This window comes from Octopus bimaculoides, chromosome 9 (genome assembly GCF_046866305.1).
Source record: "Octopus bimaculoides isolate indiv1 chromosome 9, ASM4686630v1, whole genome shotgun sequence".
Classification (NCBI taxonomy): Eukaryota; Metazoa; Mollusca; class Cephalopoda; order Octopoda; family Octopodidae; genus Octopus; species Octopus bimaculoides.
Window position 1 is genome coordinate 59,387,692 of NC_142936.1, and position 14,351 is coordinate 59,402,042.

The following is a 14,351-nucleotide window of genomic DNA, read 5'->3' on the forward strand; positions in this document are numbered from 1 at the left end:
TGTATATACACACATTATAGGTACAGGTATGGCTGAGTGGTAAGAAGTTTGCTTTTTAATCACAATGGTCCCAGGTTCAATACCACTGCATGGTACTTTTCTAAAACAAACTGATGAGATTTTGCCTAATATAATGATTTAATAAATGTTATCTTAATCTTTTGGCTTATATGAAACATTTGTAAGAGAATACGTTGGATTTTTGCAGATAATAAATTTTTATTAAAAACTACATCACTATTTTCTTTTATATATATATATATATATATATATATATATATATATATATATATACATGCATATATGTATGTATATAGTATATACATGTGTGTGTGTGTGTGTGTGTATGTATATATATATATATATATATATATATATATATATATCATTTAATTGAATGCCACACATCCATTTCCAAGTATATATATATATATATATATAAATGGTAATTTTTGTCTGTCTGTTACTATCCTAGTGCCTAAACCAGTGAACCAATATTCACAAAAGTTTGCATACCTGTTACACTAACATGCAGTTTAATAATAGTCTAATCGGATTTCAATAATGTGCCACTCAGGGTTATTGGGCGAATTATTTGATAAAATGAGAAGGTTGCAAAAAGTATTTGTCTGAGGGAAAGGTAGTAACAGAGAGAGGATGACTTATATCAGTGAAGGCAAGAACAGCAGTGGCAATGGGATGGTAACATTACTACAGCTGCCATATACACACGACACTGAATGCATACTATCACAAATACATAGATACAATACACTCACATACTTATATATATATATATATATACATGCATACATACATACATGCATACATACATACAAACATACATGTCTACTACACACCATTTTTAACTCATGATTACCTGTGTGTATGTTTGTAAATGTGTGCGTGCGTGCGTGCATTCATGAGTGTGGGGGGATGTCCTATAACTGCCTGTCTTTCTACTTTTGTAGGGTCTTCCCTGTTGCTGTCACTTTTTGTGAGATTTTAAAATTGCATCAAAATTTCCAAATTTGGTATCCTGAAATAATTTTCCATGTTAAACTCGATTTTGTTATTTATTTGTTCCAGAAAAGTTGCAGAAAAATGTTACTGAGGTTTAAAGTTTAATCCATTTTACCTAATCAGGAAACAGGATTTGGAAGCTGACATTTTCTGCATGATAGCTGTCTATCATGAAATGGAAACAAAATCATTAGGAGGAGATATTTTTTATTAAACAAACAAAAGCAAAGATTTACAACGACCAAAATTGTAAGAACATCTGAAGTTTTTATGATTAAAGTCTTGCAAAAGGGTCAGACTGACATGTGAATGATTTATAAAGGTAAAAAATTCTCAATGAAGTTTTGGGTGAAAGATTGCACACAGGCCTAGCTGTCAGCGAAGGCATGCTCTGACATGGAATAAATAAAAATTTATATAAGACATACACTCCACTTTTTATATTTTCTTTACACATATTTTCAACTCATAATTTTGCCACGTGGTGTATACTGAATCTTCAGTATCTTTACACCTTGTATATTCTTATATTGCTATATATATATATATATATATATATATATATATATATATATATGAGTATATGTGTACACACATGTACACACAGACACTGTATCTATGTATATTATATATATGTATATATCTATCTATTTATCTAGCTAGCTAGCTAACTATCTCTCTCTTTCTCTCTCTCTGTGAATATATATGTGTGTTTGTGTGTGTGTGTTAAATAAAATGGGACAACAAAACCAAGGCTGTGTGGAATTTATAGGACATTTATAAAGACAAAGACAGTTTTAGAGCTGTTTCTGGGATATTAGGGATATCCCATCATCAGAGACGATAGGAAAGAGTTAACTAGAGGGAAATAGTAGAGTTCAATATAATGAGTTATTTTCAAAAAGGATGGATTGAACTCTACTATTTCCCTCCAGTTAACTCTCTCATATCGTCTCTGATGAAAGGATATCCCTAATATCCCAGAAACAGCTGTAAGACTACCTTTCTCTTTATAAATGTCTTATAAATTCCACACAGCCTTGGTTTTGTTGTCTCATCAATCATTGATATGCCTACACTTAATGGTTCTTATTCATTTCAGACATCACCTGGACATTGGCAGTCATCAGTAAAGCTGGGGATGTCAATTTGTCTCCATTTTAACAGTATACAAGTAGCAGGTCATGGGACTTAAACCAGGTGAATTTGGAGATCACAAGATTGGTGTTACATGAATGTAAAAAATTATCTGACATCCATTCTTGAGTTACATGGGCTTTGTGAGAAGCTGAGTTCTGTTGAAACATGTCTGACCTTCCACTGCATAGCCATCTATCCTGGACTTAACAACTGCCTGTTTTGCCTCAACTTATCCAGTAGCATTTATTCTAAGACCCTGTGAAAAGATATGAGGTGGCATGACATGAACTTCATTACTCACTACTCCTACAACCTTCACAGTTACTGGGAACTTACTGCTCATTACACTGGGGACAACAGAAGGATCTGCAAAAAAAAACATCTTTAATTTCTCATGTTAAACTTTTGATCTTTATTAAAGTTTTTCTCCTCAGAGAAGAACCAAAACATGTCATATTCGTGATGGTTTTTAACCTTGTTATGGAACTACTTGCTATGGCTCAGATACTTTTCCTGTGTTTTTACAATCATGAATTGGTTTCTCTCCAGTACATGCAACTTGTATCAAATGTCTACAATTCCGATAGGCCCTTCAAATATCTGAAGTTCTTTGGTAATAACCATACACACACAAACCTAATATATATATATATATATATATATATATATATATATATATATATATATATATATATATACCGTAAATCCTCAAGTATAATCCGCATTTTTTTCCATCCCTAGTACGTACTATATACGAGGTTAAAAATGAAAAATATTTTCTAAGCAATGTCCGAGTCTCTATTTGCTGTCCGGCAATGTTTATTCAAACGCATTTTGTGATGTTGGGCATGAAAATACCTTAAGCTATATTCATTTTTCACTGACGTTATTACTGTTATTTCTTTATTTTCTGCAAACAAAGTGCATACAAAAGCTACACCTTTGCATTATGTTATATATACAATAATAATAAAGGACGTTTCCGTATATATGTTTACAAACCAAGGACGTTATATAGACCTCTTTGACTCAAGTTAGAGAAGGGGTGCGTATTATACACAAGGTTTAAGTTTTTCAGAGGAACAGCCCCCTAAAAATCCCCTGCGTATTATATTCAAGGGCGGACTATACTCGAGGATTTATAGTATATATATATATATATATAAGGCAGTCATTTGGCAGAATCCTTAGAGCATCAGAAAAATTGAAAAATCCATTTTAGCAAAGCAATATAACAGGGAAACATCCGTAGTCGCTCAGCCTGCTAAAAATAGTAACTAATCTCCCTAAAATGCCATATAGCTATCTTTAAAAAAGAAAAGATACAATGGGCATTGTAAATCTTGAATATTCAAAAAAAAAAAGACAAGAATGTTCACAGCTAGAATTCTTTTGCTCAGAGGCCTGTTCAGTTAATGTTGACCTGGGGCCATATAGCAACAACAATTTGCTCAAACATTTAATGCTAAATTTCCATATTGATAGAAACATGAAAACTTTGCCAGTGCTGGAAATTATCTTTAAAATCACTGGCACTGCACCAAATAACCTTTTGCCCTTTTCTGCAAGGATGATCAGAAGGATAGAGCTATCTGATTTAATGATCTGTTGTAGGGTTGCTGCAAACAAAACCTGAAGTTTCACTAGAAAATGTATTGTTGAAATCAATAAAGAAAGCATCATCATGAACAACAGTTCGACCAGTACCAACACTAACATCTCTAAAACCGCCATCACTTAGAATATCACCAACCACACCTTCACCACCGCCTTTATTCCATATATCCTACGCACAGAGCTTGGCTGCAGCAGATATCTCAGCCATTTCCTTTTACTACCAAATTTCAATATCGGAAATCCACAAGCCTTGACCAAGAAATGCGTGTCTATCAATGTTGCCTTTATTATTGCTGCATGTGTATGTGTGTGTATGTGTATGCTTGTGTGTGTATGTGCATGAATGTTTGTGTGAGTATGTGTGTGTGTGCATGTGTGTGTGTGTGTGTGTGTGTATGTGAGTGTATGCACATGTGTGTGTGTATTTCTGTGTATGTGCGTGAATGTGTATGTGAGTGTGTGTGTGCATGCATGTACATGTGTGTGTATGTGAGTGTATGTGTTTGTGAGTGAGTGTATGCACACATGTGTGTATGGACATGCGTGTGTGTACGTGTGTATGTGTATTTCTGTGTATATGTGTGTGCACGTGTGTGTGTGTGTGTGTTTACATATGTGCTGTGTGAGTGCATTTACTACTCGATTAATGTAAGCTGTATTTCTCTGTTTATCCTATCTGGATGCCTGTGTTGTGTATATGTAAAATGTAAATTTAGCAGCTACACAGTTTCTTTCAACGTCTCTCATACTGTGCAGCTGTAAGAGTTTCTGTCATCAATAATTGTAGATAAACTACAGGAACATTAACCATGTCAACCTCTGGAATGCCTGCAACAAGCAGGGGTACGGCTTTCTTTCTCCAGATACAACAACAACAACCACTGCCACTGCTTCCACCAATACTACCACCGCCGCCACCACCACCACTATCATCAACATCATTTTAACATCTATTTTTTCCATGCTTTCATAGATTCAATAGAATTTATTGAGGCAGATTTTCTGTATTTGGATGCCCTTCCTGTCACAAACTCTTGACTGTCTCCAAGGAAGGTAATTTTTCCCCATGACCAGATATGGGTGCACACATGTATGCACATACACACACACACACTGACACTCACACAGATAAATAGGTAGTTAGATACATAGATATGTAAATGTATATATACATATATATATATATATATATATATATATATATATATATATATATATACATATAAATAGATATACATACATACATAATCCCTACACATTTTTTCTCTCTGTATTTTTTCATTCTCTCTCTCTTTTTTTCCTCTTAATCCTTTCTATCGAAGAGCATACGCTCGAAATATCAAAAATTTTCCCATTCTTCTTGAGCATTAAACTAATACACCTGCTTGTTATTCCTATACCTGTCTTTGTCTTTCAGTTTATGTAAATTTGAACTGTATATATAGTTATATATTAATTCAAATTCAATATGGCTGAAGATTAGCATCACACTTGAAACTCGGAGTACCAATGACTTTGAATCAAACTGTTTTGATCTATACATATATACATACATACATGCATACATATATATATATATACATATATATATATATATATATATATATATATATATATAGTTATTTGTAGGATCCAATATAAGCAGGGAGTTTTAATAATAAAGATACTAATGTAGAGTCAAAGACAGCATACTCATATATCAACAGTGTGTACAGACATGCACATACTTATTAGAGTATATATGGATTTGTCCATACAGTAAATGTTAAAGTTTATTTTAATTTTAATTCACCGGAACAAAACGTTCAATAAAAAAATCATATCTGAAACAGCTGTAGTGAACATCAGCTCATTTGTGTTTTTATTTACACACACACACACACTCCTATATATATATGTATGTACGTATCTATGTATATATATGTGTGTATGTGTATATATACATATATATATGTGTGTGTGTGTGTGCGTGTGTGTGTGCATATGTGTGTGTGTATGTATGAATGTGTGTACGTGTATATATATATATACATATATATATAGTAGTAGTAGTAGTAACAGAGAAAGAGGAATTTCGATTATCTCCACGTGGTAAGTTGTAATATATATAAGAAATTTTTTAAAATGTGAGTTCCAATAGGCCAGCAGAGATTTCCTGAAATGCAAGCACGGTTCGAAAAACTCCATTCTGGAGTTAAGGATGTTTCCCGGGTAAAGGGAGTCCTTTAGAATCCCATTCCATTAGGCATAGTTTAAAGCGCTTGGTCCCGTTTATGTATGGGCCAGGATTTTATAGTATTCTCCATGATATTGTGTATTGAATCCTGTCGTCTTTCAGTTGTCATACATGGCTGGCTAATAACGTAACATATCTCCTTTCCAGTATCCTGAAGGAGGATCTGTGGTTGGAGAGGCGTTATTTGAACGTGTTCCCAGAGCAGCCGATGTATCTCCGTGGTCGGGTGTTGGTGGTGCTGTGTCTGTTGGTGTTGACATTGGCGTTGCTGCTACCAGTGTTGTTGGTACTGGCATTGTTGATATTGGCGTCATTGGAGGTGGCGATGGTGTTTGTGCTGCCACTGCCGGTGTTGGTAAAGGTGTTGTTGTTGTTATGGTCATCGTCATTGATGGAGGCACAGTCACTGCTGTTATAGATGACATTGGCGGAATTTTAGCTTGGAAATGACGCCTAGTTGTTCCGTTTCGAAGGGCTCGAGGTCCTTGATCTTGGGTGGGTATTTTCTAGATTTGATCCCATAGGTGTTGCTCTCCGGGAATAGCGTGGCTAGGTTGTGGTAGAAGGCTTTCCATCTCATTCGCCTTATTACGTCCATCATCTTTTCTAGCAGCGTTCGAGTGTACAGTTCATTAGATATATAGGTATATTTTTAGTGGAGTACCCAAGGTCAAAGCATTCCATATTCATGAGGGACCAAGTGGTTTCCGTAAATATGTATAAGCGCGGCCTACTGACCAGCTATTTGACACAAACCACGTGGTTTTTGTAAAACACTCTGGCTACAGAGCGAGATGGTAGAACATAAATCCGTAAAAAAGAAGCACACTCTAAGTTATAGAGCAGTATATAATATAAAGTTAGATAAGCTCGGTTTATGGGATTACCCTAGGTTTCACGTCCATAAAGCGCTTAGCTTTACGGTGTATCATCAGATCCCAAACGCCAGAAAAACAGTGCTTTTCAATAAAGGTTCGACCTGAGTCAATAAAATAAGTACCTTTTCAGGGTCAATAAAATAAGTACGAGCTGAGCACTGAGATCAATGTAATCAACTTACCGCATCCCCAAACTTGTTGGCCCTCTGCCAAAATTTGAACGCAATAATTAATAGGTCGCTAAATAATAATTAGCATACTCCTATGCAGGGTTTGAACTCAAAAATTTTATTTAGCAAACAAAGATTTCAGTACTCTTAACCAGTTATCACAATCCTTTATATTTTTTCTACACTTCATTATCAACTGTGTCCATTCATCCTTTGTTTCAATTAATCTTGTTTCAATTAATGACTAATTTAGTAAAACAATTTTAATACAAAATGTTGATGGAAGGTTTTTAAATATAGATCACTAAAACCCTTTTGTTACCATATTTCTGTTGAAATACATTACTTTCATCTCAATTAATTTTGAAAATAATGAAGGATACTGGCCGACGTCACCTTACTTATAGTGACAGACTCATTCTACTCGCCACGTGGGAGGAGTGTATCATTATTACTAATTCCCTACATCTCCCCTTTTAAGTTTTTCTTAGGAAGTGTCATTTTATTTAGCAATAATATTTTTATTCACCCCCACCTCCCTTTTTTGAAGTTTTTCTTTTTTTCGAGTAATTTAATATTTTTTCTCTTAGCATCTATTTTCAGAAATTCTATCTTTTTTTCTTTTCTTTTCATTTGTAGGCCTGGATTCAATCACCGGCAGTGGAGTTGGTACTTGGAACGTTCCTCCAACTTCGTTGGTTCGCTTTCCACAAATCTCTTTTTTAGTTGGTTCCTGTGTCTCTTTTGTATACCTTTTCTACTTTTTACTCAATACATCATTTTACCTATGTATTTGGTAATTTCGCCCTCTTCCCAGTTCTGTTTTTCATTTTTGTATGTCCTCATATACACCTTTACACCAACTTCAAAAAATCTTGCTCTGTCTTCCCTGGCACTTTTTCTTTTCTTGTTAGGAAGCAATTTATCAAAAACTGACTTTACTTTCCTTGCAAACAGCGGCTTCGTTGGTGAACTACCTGCTGGAGTATTCGGACTTGATGTTACACAATACACTCTTAAAAATTGTTTTAGAGCTACCTCATCCATGCTTTCCTTAAAACAATTTTGAAGGTATCAACAAAGGGTTCTGCTTGTCCATTAGATCTGGGATGGTATAGCACCGTAGTTATATGCCCTACCTTGAACATTTTGCAGAACTTTTTTAATTTTCTAGACACAAATTGCGTTCCGTTATCATCAATTACTTGCCCTAAGTATTTGATAGTTTATTTTATTTTCAACAAGAATTCACACTTTACCTCCACACCAAAGGGAAGCCTCTTAAATTTACTATAAGCCATGGTGTGTGTTGATTTTAAACAAATGTATGTGCGACTAAAAATTCGTTCACCTTTGTTGAAAAATCTGTACAAACTCTTCGTTTGTCATTCTTCTTTTTCATGTAAACCGTCAGTGTTGCCCAGTCTGCGTAGTCATTCTTTTCACTTATACCAAGACTTTCCACTTCTTTGTTAACCTAGTCTATTGCTGCAAACAGTACATTTCTTTTTTGCATACATACAGGTGTTTTGTGTTTTATTGCAACACAAAACACATGGGTGTATCCCATAAATTAAATAGTTGTATCCACTCTGTGCCAAATAAATTAAGTGAATGTTTTCATACATATATCTTAGTCTTTTTCGTTTGACTTCGAAATGTTACGTTACATATATGTAGTGAAACTACCTATCGCCATTATATACAAACAAACTATCTTCTCACTTTTATATATAAACAAGCGCGGGCGTAGTAGAAAACATCTTTCCCTGTCATCACATGACTAATTATTATTTGAAGCGGCAACTGCTTCGTACCGTTCCCGCCAGAACGCAAACTGACCAATCACAACTCCTAATAAGGTCATGTGATAGTGTTTTTCTAATACTTCTCTGGAGCCCCTGTTTTACTTTAAATAGCCTAAATTCAGCGGCAAAATTCGTCTCGGTTTAGTTCTCTTAGAGACTGTTCCGTGTACCACACACAGCAGCAGCAGCCAGCGACAACAACCAACAGCTTCGTACTACTACGACTACCACCGACGTCGCCATCAGCAACACGACACTACGACTACCAACATCGTCAACATGACTTCTACGTACACCAACTAACCAAACTACCGCGGCACATCTCTCTTCGATTCTGTTTGTGCGATTCACCTTCGCCACGATGGACAACAGACAAGAACCTAGCCTGCGACGAACAACTGTATACAAGAACCCGGCCCGGCATAGAAGCCCTAACATCACAACGAGTGATCGCTCTGCCACACACGCCTCAACTTCTTACATACAGACTCTTCCTATTGTGTACTCAACAAACCGGCAAATGCTCACACATGTTACTGACTCTTTCTATCTGCTGTATCTCACGCATTCACATACATTGGTGCACACACTCTTTTGTATACACACTATTCTATTTACATGACGGCCTGTCTTTTATTATGTTTTCATTATGTCGCATTCACACTCGCACACAGACATACATTTTAATGTCACAATAAATATTTCTGTTATTCATCTCTATCGGTTGTGTTCTATCGTCTTCCTTTACTGGCCATTTAAGAAATCACTATGTTATCGAAGTATAGCATATTTATATATCATCATTTGATATAATTTTGTGTTCGACCGTGTGACGCGTTTAAATAAAAGGAGTCCTGTTTTTCCATTCGTCACCATTTCTCCTTTTGGGTTCGCACGGTCGTTCTTACATATACATTCACTGATAAAATAAATCTTTTTCCCATAACACCATGTGCTACCTTTTTAGATTTAATCAATTTTGGCTTACCGACTTGTTTCCACGTTTTTTCATTTATAATAGTCATGTAACTACCGGTGTCGAACTTCAATTTTACACTTGTACTTTTAATTTTCACTTTTACGGATTTTCTGTTCGTTGTGTTACCCTTTTTTGCGATGACAGACTATTTACTTTTTTCTCATTGTTCTGACGTTTTATCATCTTCGGTCTACAATTTTATATGTCCTATATTTCCACAATGAAGACACTTCACTTTTTTAAATGGACAATTTTTCCTCAGGTGCATGCCACTTGTGTAAAACATGGGTTTATATCCTGATGTTTGTCGTGTTTTTTAGAAAACACTTTATCTCTATTCAGACTATTCTGCACTGGTTTTACTTGGAAACAATCTTCACGTTCAATTTCCTCTGTGTCGTGTTTTAATTTAAGTATCCTTTCACATTCTTCAAACACTTTTTACAGGGTTACATCCTAACTTTGTTCCAGCTTTGCAAGAATTCTAGGTCTGAATTCTGCGTCCTTTTTGGCAGTTAGTCCCTGTGTAAAAATCAGGCATTCGAACATATCTAGAGTTAATTTATCCAGCTTAAGCTTCTCACATTCCCTGTTTACTCTACCAGCACATGTGATAAAGTCTTCGTCGTTGCTTTTCTCTCTGTTCAGACACTTCCAGCGTGTGTTGAACAATGAGCATTTTTCAGTGGAAATCATACACAATCAGTGGTGGCTCGTGTATAGGAACTGCAGCACCCCTATTTCTACTCGATATTATCGATAACATTCAATATAATGAGTCCTTTTTTCTTTAATTCTTTCTTTATACTTGTACATTATATAATCCTTAAGCTTAATGTCAGTAGCCATCCCCTAGTATATGAAAAAAATACAAGAATCCTTGTATAGAACTGTGAAGTTCCAGCGACGAGGTGTTTGGTTGTTGTACGCATACTCACATGTCCAAAATAGGAAGCTTCACGGTAGGGAGAGAGAGAGAAATGCGTGAACGACAGTGCCGGGTGAAAGGTAATGTTTCTTTTTGACTCCGCATGCGTTGTGCTTAAAAACGTTTTTATATTCTTGAATGTGATAAAGTGTAGAATTAGATTATTATCCTGCTTCCAGGTTCAGTGTTGCTACCAGAATTTGAAAAATGGGGCACCCCCCACCACTACCTTATGATTTGGGTGGGGGGAACAATGGGGAATTCACAGCGGTATTCGGTGAACAAATTAAACACACTACAAGCAGTGGCTAAAACGCGAACAGATCAAGTTTATGCATAAATTTTCTTTCTATATGTTTGTTTCCTTTCACACAACATTAAAACAACGGCTAAAAATTTTCTGAAACAGCACCCCAATTAATTTTATATACGAGCCGTCACTGTACACAATATATCTATTGTGTCATTAAAGTTTACGTCGGACGGTTTTCTTGGGAGTACAAAATTATTCATGTTCGTGTTCTGTTGGCGCCAGTTTTCTCCTGATTAAGCGAGTTTTCATCTCGTCGTTCCAATCTTTACATTCTTTCTCGAAGATTTTCTCATATCTTCTGTAATACGCTTCGAAGGTAACTCCTTCGTCGGGTTCGTATTTAAATTCAGTTATTGAATTCGCAGCGTAATCTGACAAGAACACTTTTTTTAGCTTTCCTGACGACTTCCTTAATTGCAGCATTTGTTACTGTAATATTAATTGTTGTCGTTGTTGGTCTTGCAGTTGTATCTGCTGTTGTTCTTCTTCTTTTAACTGTTGTTGTTGCTGTTTTTGCAACTCAAGCAAACCGACCAATAAATCTTCCATAATTTTACGATTTTTCGTAAAATTTACACAACAAAAACTTTGTGTTTATTGACACCTCTACGAGTTTCTATTAACTCTACGTGAATTGGTTAATCCTCGCTGAGTTTATCAATTTCTCGTGAGTTGTTTAAATGCTCTTCGAGTTTCTATCAACTCCATGTGAATCGGTTTATCCTCGTCGCCACTGTTGTATCTATTTTTGTATGACGGTTGCCGCTCTGACAGATATTGTTATATTCTGAAGTTGTCGATAGAATGCTTCTATCTGGCACAGTACGACCCCCGCTCGTCACGTGAGAGAGGTGTACCATTATTACTAATTCCCTACAACATGCTATTATCAAGTACCCGCATAAAAAGGGTTTAGCCCCCAACAATATTCATGCTGATATGGCTGCTACATTAGGGAATGACATTCCAGTGCAAAGATGGGCAGCTGGATTTAGGAAAGAAAGGGAGATTCTTGAAGATGACCCAAGATCTGGACGTCCTGCAACTGCCACCACCAAGGAAAACATTGATCATGTTCACCACATGCTGATGGATGACAGGCAATTGACTATAAATCAAATAGCCAATGCAATTAGCATATTCTGTGAGAGGGTTGAAAATATTCTGCATAATAAATTTGGCATGATGAAGGTGTCTGCTTGGTGAGTGTCTCATTTGACAGCTAATCAAAAGTGCACCAGGTTGATCACATCACTGGAAAATCGGACATTCTTTCAAGCAGATCCAGCTGGGTTCCTTGAATGTTTCCATAACCAGGATGAGTGTTGGCTTCACCACTTTGAGCCAGAGACAAAGAGACAATCCATGCAGTGGAAACACCCCTCTTCCCCTTCTCCGAAGAAGGCCAAGGTCATTTCATCTGCAAGGAAGGTGACAGCCTCAGTTTTTTGAAGATGAAAATGGTATTGCATTTATTAACTATCTTTAAAAGGGCTACATCATCAATGCTGAGGCAGTTATCAAAGGTTATCAAGACCAAATGCCCAGATCTTTTGTTTTATCAGGATAATGCTCCAGCACTCAAGTCCTTGCTTTCAATGATTGCTGTGCATGCCTGTGGTTTTGAACTGGTTGATCACCCTCCCTATTTTCCTGGTTTGGCCCCATCTCACTATCTTCTGTTTCCCAATATGAAAAAACACTTGACTGAGAAACAGTATCACAGTGATGATGATGTCATATCTACTGCTAATGACATTTTTAACCAACAGGACAAAAGCTTCTTCACAAACGGGATCCAAGTACTGCAAGACTGACAAGAAATGTGTGGACTGTAAGGGCTATTACATTGAAAAATAAACCTCATTTGATCACATTCCATGGGAGTATTTCGGTCTGCCTATGAACTTTTCAGTTGTCTCTTATATAAAGATGGGATACTTATGAAGCTAGAATAGTCTCTGAACTCTGGTCAGTCAGGGCTCATTTAAGTCTAAACATGAGCAACAACATCAAGAGTCAAGCACCCTAAAAGAAATCTTTATGACATTTTTTGCCATCAACCAGATGTCTGCACATTCTGAGTTCAAATTCCACTGAGGTTGACTTTGCTTTTCATCCTTTCAGGGTCAATAAATTAAGTATCAGTGAAACACTAGGTCAATGTAATTAACTAGTCCCCTCCCTGCAAATTTCAGGCATTGTACCTTTAGTAGAAAGGATTGTTATTATTATTATTACTATTATTATTATTATTATTATTATTGGGGGTCAATGTAATCAATCTATCTCCTCCCCCAAAATTGCTGGCCATGTGCCAAAACTTGACATTAATATTACTTATGTCCACAGTGAAACACTTTCATGGTTATGTGTTGGTTATATGTGGACTGATTTGGATTTCTATAAACATCTCCAACACTTAACAGAAAGACTGATATTTATCAGGAAGTATTGATTTTAAATAAGAAGCCAGGACCAGTTTGCTTTAAGTTGACAAATGCTGTCATGAGTTGCCACTAAACTTTGGTCACCTCAACCGCAGGAAAATGATGTGAATCAAGCTCCACCACTATGCAGTGGGCCTCTATGTGGTCACTTGACCTACTAGAAACAGCAAACAATTCTCCCTCAAATCTCTACTTTGCCATCTTAAAAAAAAAAGATATATTGCTTAGTTCAGATATGTCAGGTCTGAAAAAAAAAAAAAAAAAAAAAATGCTTACAATAAGAACACTTCAGATTGATCAGAGTTGATATGGAGTTACAAAACAACAAAAGCAACACCAAAAACAACTGTGTAGTGAACAGCTACAGAATAGCCAAAGCAGGGTTTTGAAACCAAATCCACAATTTTATAGATTGGCAAACAAATTTCTGGTCTATTGTTTTTCTCTTCTCGGCACTCAGAGATTAATGTGAATGAGTTGACCTCAGAAACCTTCTCTAGTCATAGAAGGGGCAGAAAAGATAATACTGCGAAAGTCTATAGTCTTAGATTCACTTGGTTTATTCAGTAACAATATCAAAACAAGAGCATATAGCTATCTTTCTGTCTTTGTCATTTCAGCTGCTGATAGAGGAGCAAACTTACAATTTTCTCTATTTATAAAGGAACTTTAATCCTTCCCTCTCTAGCAGCATAGAGATGAAACTAGCTCCTAAACAGAATGAATCATGGATCCATAGAAATTGTTCTACAGCATTTACAAACAATGTGTACACACAAGCAACTCATCACAGTTGCTAATTTCATTTT

The 14,351-nt window shown here is 35.9% G+C and overlaps 1 pseudogene; it reads left to right on the forward strand.

Annotated features, from left to right (window-relative positions):
• Positions 1-5,940: 5,940 nt before the first annotated feature.
• LOC149134171 (histone-lysine N-methyltransferase SETMAR-like) lies at positions 5,941-12,544 on the forward strand (annotated as a pseudogene).
• Positions 12,545-14,351: the final 1,807 nt, after the last annotated feature.